The 6,000-nt window shown below is 45.5% G+C and overlaps 1 protein-coding gene across 4 annotated transcripts in view; it reads left to right on the top strand.

Annotated features, from left to right (window-relative positions):
* Positions 1-6,000, top strand: part of cicb (capicua transcriptional repressor b) — a 37,813-nt gene that overhangs the window by 16,832 nt on the left and 14,981 nt on the right. The window lies entirely within an intron of this gene.

Genomic DNA, 6,000 nt, shown 5'->3' with positions numbered 1-6,000 from the left:
TGCTTCTCATATTCATTGTTCTGGGGAGATCATAGTTGTGATTTGTTCCTCATTTGCCAAAGTTTGAAACGAGTTTGTATTTTGCTTTGGAATTTCCTTCCTTCATCTCACTCTCCTCCTCTTCTTTCCTTGCATCTCCAGCTTCACAGTCTTTGCACTGCTTTTCTGGTGCTGCCGGTTTGTTAGCTATTTATCTGCAGGCCAGTAGTGCCCCCAGATGGCCAAACACATACATTACAAGTACCTTCACTCTGGATGGATGGGGTCTGGGTTTCCAAACACTGTTCTCGAGTAATGTTTCATATTTTCCCCACTGCTGCTTGTTCATTGTTGAGAGGCGTGTTAATGAGCCTGCATATGGGGCCACAGCCTGTGGAGAGTCTTTTGCTTCGAGTGTATCCATGTTGCCGGTCTCCTCAGTACGTAATGATGTAGATGTGGTTTTTCAACGTCTGACTGAAATGTGAAGTAGCATTTTTTTTTTTTTTACTTTCAGTGAAACTAAAAGTCCAGTGTCTAAAAAAGATCTTGTGTTCGTGTCCTAGAAAGTCATCCCTCTCCGTGTCCATAAGTCATGTAAAAACAATTGTTTATTTTGATGCAATAGACGGTGATGGTCAGTGGCAGACCGGTGACCACGGGCGACATGGGAACCTGTGCCCAACATAGCTGTTGCCATGGTAACTGCAAAGGACTGGTGGATCGAGTTATAATTGGACGGAGCAAATGGTGGGTTGTGGGAGGGAGAGACACAGAGCACAGGGGTGGAAGATAAATTAAGGGATGCGAGAGATGGGACGGGAGAGTGAGCGAAGGCGGCGCTCCGCCTGCATTGTGCCGGTGGACGGTAAAGAGGAGGAGGAAAAGTTTCTTATGTGATGTCACACGGCGTTTGACAGATGCAATTGGGGGTTAAAGACATGAACACATACGCACATTAAAAGCATGATGTCTTTTCGAGGAGACAGCCAATGAAAGCCGCTGAACTCCTACACAGATATTGCACTGCCAGCACGACAGCAGGGAGAGATAGTTAAGCTTAGCTTAGGGGGAATTTCTCTTTGACGGTTTTTTTTCTTCACACCTTCTCTCTTACTCTTGGCAGTCTTCGCCACTTATCTCTGTTTTATGACTAAGTGCTAAAATTCTGTGGTTTCCCACCATCATCTCATGTTGACTTCACCTCCTCTGAGCAACTTTATGTGCAAGGAGTCAACAGATTTTCTTATCTTAACAGCACATCTTTTGTGCTAAAATAGATGTGGCAACCGAAATTGCCTCCTCTACTTTTACACAAATACATTTGCAACGAGACCAAATTTTGTCATATTCAAAACCAAGCCAGAGAAAACACTCATTAGCGTGCTCTGAATAATTGGTAATGTTTACCCAGGGTTGTAACCACTGAACAGCCACAGTAATCCTTCATCTCCTCCCCTGCCCTCTTTCACCCTCTTTTCCTTTTACCCGCTGAGCCAAGCTGTTCAACTCCCTCCCTTTAACCCCTGGATTGACTTGTTGAGAGCCCAGTGCAGTTGATAAGCCCTAATCTCTTACTCTCTCGGTTTCTTCTTCTAAGGCCTATTAGTGCAATCCTTTCTCTATCACCCCGGACTTAAAAGAAGAAAAGACATGGATGATGCTTTACTGATGTCAGTGGCATGAGAAAACACATCCGGAGTGGAGCACTTTACTGCAGTTTATTTAGATTGTTAGAAAATGATTTATCTTTCTTCAGGTCTTGTTTCAGTTGCGCAAATCCACATTTAGGTTTCTCATTGTTTTGTGTCAGAGAAGTGTAACCCAGGACCTTTTTTTTTTTTTTACTACTGAAGACGGCAGCTGCCAGTGGCTCTCAGCCTTATTGGTCAGATCTCCAGCTCCTGATGTGCTGACTGGCTGATGGTGGTAATTAAGTCCCTCCCTTTATTGTATTTCTCTTATGGATACATGAGCCAGGATGAGCATGACTTCTTGAGTCATACAATATGACAGGAAAGCATACCACACGTACAAGTCCTCTTGTCTGTCTCATCTGTGTCATGCCTATAGCCAATGCAGGCATCTAAATGCTTTCCCTTTGTTTCTCTCCATCCCCCCCATCTCTGGCCCCCCACACCCTTCCTCCCTTTTAAGAGAAGTTCTGTTTTCACAAGTTGTTTTCTCTCCACTCTCCCCCCCCTTCCACATCCCTCCCTCCCTCCCTTCCCGCCAGCCTCTCCTGCTGAAAATGACTCTGTCTATTTTTACCCTCCAGTCTTCTCCACTCCTGGCCTGTTCCACCCATTTTTCCTCTCTTTCTGTAACCAACCCCTACTCTGCTGTTTTCAATTCTCTTCTTCTTTTTTCTCCCTCTCTCCCCTTGTCCTTGTGAGTGTTGCATCAGAGCATTTGAAATTCTGTCTGGGGGAGGCACATTTGCTTGATGGAGAGATGGAAAAATGTTTGGGGATTGGAAAGGGCTTTTTATGGTGGAAAATTACATCACGAGCCTCTTCTACTGTTAGCTGTGTTTCTTAAAGCAAAGTTACAGCATCACTAGAGAAAGGGTTTACAATCCCTCTTTTAAATAAACAGTGAGCTTGTATGTTTGCTGTCAACTTTGTAAAAACAGACATACAAACATTACAAATACTACTGCATGCTCATGTATTGTCATCTTGACCTCAATGCCCTCATCAATGTGCAGATTGCATAAAAAAGACTAACAGCAGCGTGGCAGGTAAACAGCAGGCAGCACACGAGCGCCTCCCTGCATGGATGGTCTGTTTCGGTATTAAGTCGAGTAAAGGTGGGAGGGATTTTAGCTGGCTTCGATTCATTCATTGGTTGGCCTACATCTGAGTGTCGGTGTCTGATTGGCGCTTTCACGCATCAGTCAAGGTTTACTACGACTCCTCCGCCAATGACACGAGCCTGGGGGTGGTTACGGAAAGAAACCCATAAACACGCCGTTTCGTCGCGTTACCTGGAGGCCAGCTTGTGCTCTTATATGGATACAATACAGCGACTTTACGCTTTTTATTTACTGATATTATGGATTTAAAAGAAGTTCAGATTTTGAGGCGAGAAGGGTTTATGGTCGTAAAGCCGGGGTTAATTTGCATATGACTGGCATTCCAGCGCACACTCCGGCCAATCAGGGCTCGCGGCGGGCAGATGACAGGTTGCCGCCTTGGCCAATAGCCGAGTGGGATTCGCCGAGGGAGGCGGGACAAGGCTGGGCGAGGTTGACAGGACGAGAATGGGAGGGGGATGAGTACAGGGGAGGGGAGGGGGGGGGCAAGCAGCCTAGTTTACAACAAGAGGAAGAGGGAGGGAAAGAGAAAGAAAGGGCCAAGGCTTGCGAGAGAGAGAGAGAACGAGGCAAACAAAATAATAATAAGGGAGTAAACTCGGCCTCGGAGCTGTGGAGATGCGATACGAGGACTTTTGTGGCCCAAAACCAAACTCGTAACGCCCAAGTATTAAACGGACTGGACGGTGTGCGCGCCGATGTCGTCCGCACGAAGTGGCTAGCTAACCTGCTGCAGACAGACGGACCTCTACAACGGCTCTAACCCAACATCCCTGGGTTTTTAAAAAAGCCTCTCTCCCCCCATCTCTCTCGCTCTCTCCCCCTCCCCACCGCCGCCCCCGCCAGGCTCGGGTCCTGTAGTCGGGCATCTTCAAACCAGCCACCCGTTTGCTGCCTTGAAAGCTTTACCGAAGAGGAATTAAAAAAAAAAAAATACAGCAGGAACTGCGATTCTTCTTCTCCTCCTCCCTCCCCACCACCACCACCACCACCACCACCCCTCCTCCCCCGTTTCTCCTCGCTGACTGGAGCCAGGAGTCGTCCTCACCGTGGTCGCTTTTGTCGCCGTGTTTGTAGTCTCATCAGCTTGCTAGCTCACGTCAGGTTTGTGTCCAGGTGGGACAGGAGGAGCACCGGCCGGTGTGATAGCGGCGGTGTTGTGAAGCGGCTCTCTCGGTAACAAACTGATGGATAGCGGGGTTGTAAGCACAAGCGGGGGGCTTTTGATGGATGAATGCACCAGATTTACGGTCAACGACGTCTGCTTACGCGTACTAAACCAGGAATAAGTTACCGGGTGCTCGTCTTGAGGTGATTTAAAAAAAAAAAAAAAATTTTAAGTCAGGTGTTAACTAAACTGTTATTAAAACAGGTGCACGTCGCCATTTAGGTGGGCAAAGTAATGGGAGAAACAAGTTTGGCGTTTATGAGTAGTGCACTTATCAAACAAGTCTTCTGCGGATTAATGTTGGCAGTCCGTAACTCGTGAATACACCTTTTGTAGTTGAGTTATGAGAACAATTGCGTTTCTTTTGCCCGTGTCTGTGCGGTGGGTGCACGACCAGGGGCGTTCCCGAGAGGTTGGTCCAATTTGGAGCGGTGCACTTGAGGCTCCGGTTGTTGCGAGAGGCAACTAAATTCTCGTCTCCGTGGTCCCTTTTATATGAATCAGCAAGTATTAAGTAAACAGTGAACGCTTGGACAACAGGCACATTTGTCCCAAGTCAAAAAAAAAAATAGACGGATCCCCCGATTTTGCTGCTTAGCCTGATCGATACGGTGCTCTCTTACATCAGCCCCGTTAGCTGTATCACTCCGGGGGGGGGGGAGGCTTTATGTGCTTCTTAGTACCTGCCGAGCCGACCTGCCTGCCTGCGGTTGTGTTTTAGCGCAGAGCACGGTGTGACATGGCCCAGAAAGACTGCGTAGTTTCCGGGCGGATGTTTTAACCCAGGTCGTGGATGGGATAGAGGCCTTGTTAACCCCTTCATGGCCAAGCTGCTGTAGTAATGTAAACAAACAGGGAGAGGGCATCGGGGGTAATTAGACCAAAGGGAGGAGGAACCTTGCCTTCGATCATAGTCATCATCAATCAATACACTGTTGCTTTCGTATAAGTTTAACTTAAGTTTTGTTTGTTTCTGTAACCGTTTATAGTACATTTTGTCCGCTGATGTTTGGTGGTTCCGTGTGCGTTGTTAGATTGCGGCATTCTGTGATACGGAGAGATGGACTCTACTACTCTCGTATTTTAATTATTAACAGGATACCTCTCTATGCCACATCTTAAAAATCCTCATCATGCCGGGGATGATGCAGTAATTATTTTTGAAAAATGACTGCAACCTGTAGGGATGAAACGGATACAGACACCAGTGAGCACTTGTCGACATCTGTGAGCTTCCCAACAATATCTACTCGAGGTTTTGGATCAAATATGTTCCTTCACCTGGATTTCTCTGTGTTGTAGAATAGACATTTTTAAAGGACATATCATTGTTTTGTATTTTTCTTCTTTTTGGAGAGACATCAAGGATTATTGAACCATGTTTTCATCAGAGAATCCTCAGTATCTTCGCCAAGGATTAAGCATGTTTGGTTAGTTCATGTCACCTACCTTCTGTTTCTTTTGAGAATACTTTATCCTTTATGCCAAATCCGTGTACATGTAGCAGTATTTCATTATATTTTAGCTGTAGTATAAATGCAATCCAGAAACTATTTTTGGAGGCTTTAAGAGAAAGGATTTTGTTACTTGATGTTTTTGTGGCAACGTTTTTGTTAATAAGAGTTATTCTCTTTAAGAAATTAAAAAAATATGTCTATATAGCCTTGTTTCATTTATGATGATTCAGTATAACAGCTTCTGTTCTCCATTCAGCCTGTTATTGAGGACAGAGAGTCCTTTTGTACATCTGCTGTTGTTGGAGAGATTTAACCAGTTGAGTGGATGGAGGTCTGCTACTTTGGCAGCACTGATATTCTTGGCAGTTCTGAAAGCATTGGTACTTTTCTTTGCGATCCTGTAATTAACTGCCTTTACCTACTGTCCCAGATGTTAACTGGCCCCTGGTTACATGAGTAAAGTGAAAACTAGTAGTGCTCTGTGTCCAAAGAAACTACCACTATAATTGCTGAGCTTTATTTTTTGCCTGATTTTTGTATTTGTGTTACTAATGAAAAAGGATGTATGATGACATTGC

This window comes from Brachyistius frenatus, unplaced genomic scaffold (genome assembly GCF_029030835.1).
Source record: "Brachyistius frenatus isolate BFR_SWC_R1_liver_20210118 unplaced genomic scaffold, ASM2903083v1 Contig_20, whole genome shotgun sequence".
Taxonomy (NCBI): domain Eukaryota; kingdom Metazoa; phylum Chordata; class Actinopteri; family Embiotocidae; genus Brachyistius; species Brachyistius frenatus.
This window is presented reverse-complemented; position numbering and strand designations above follow the sequence as displayed.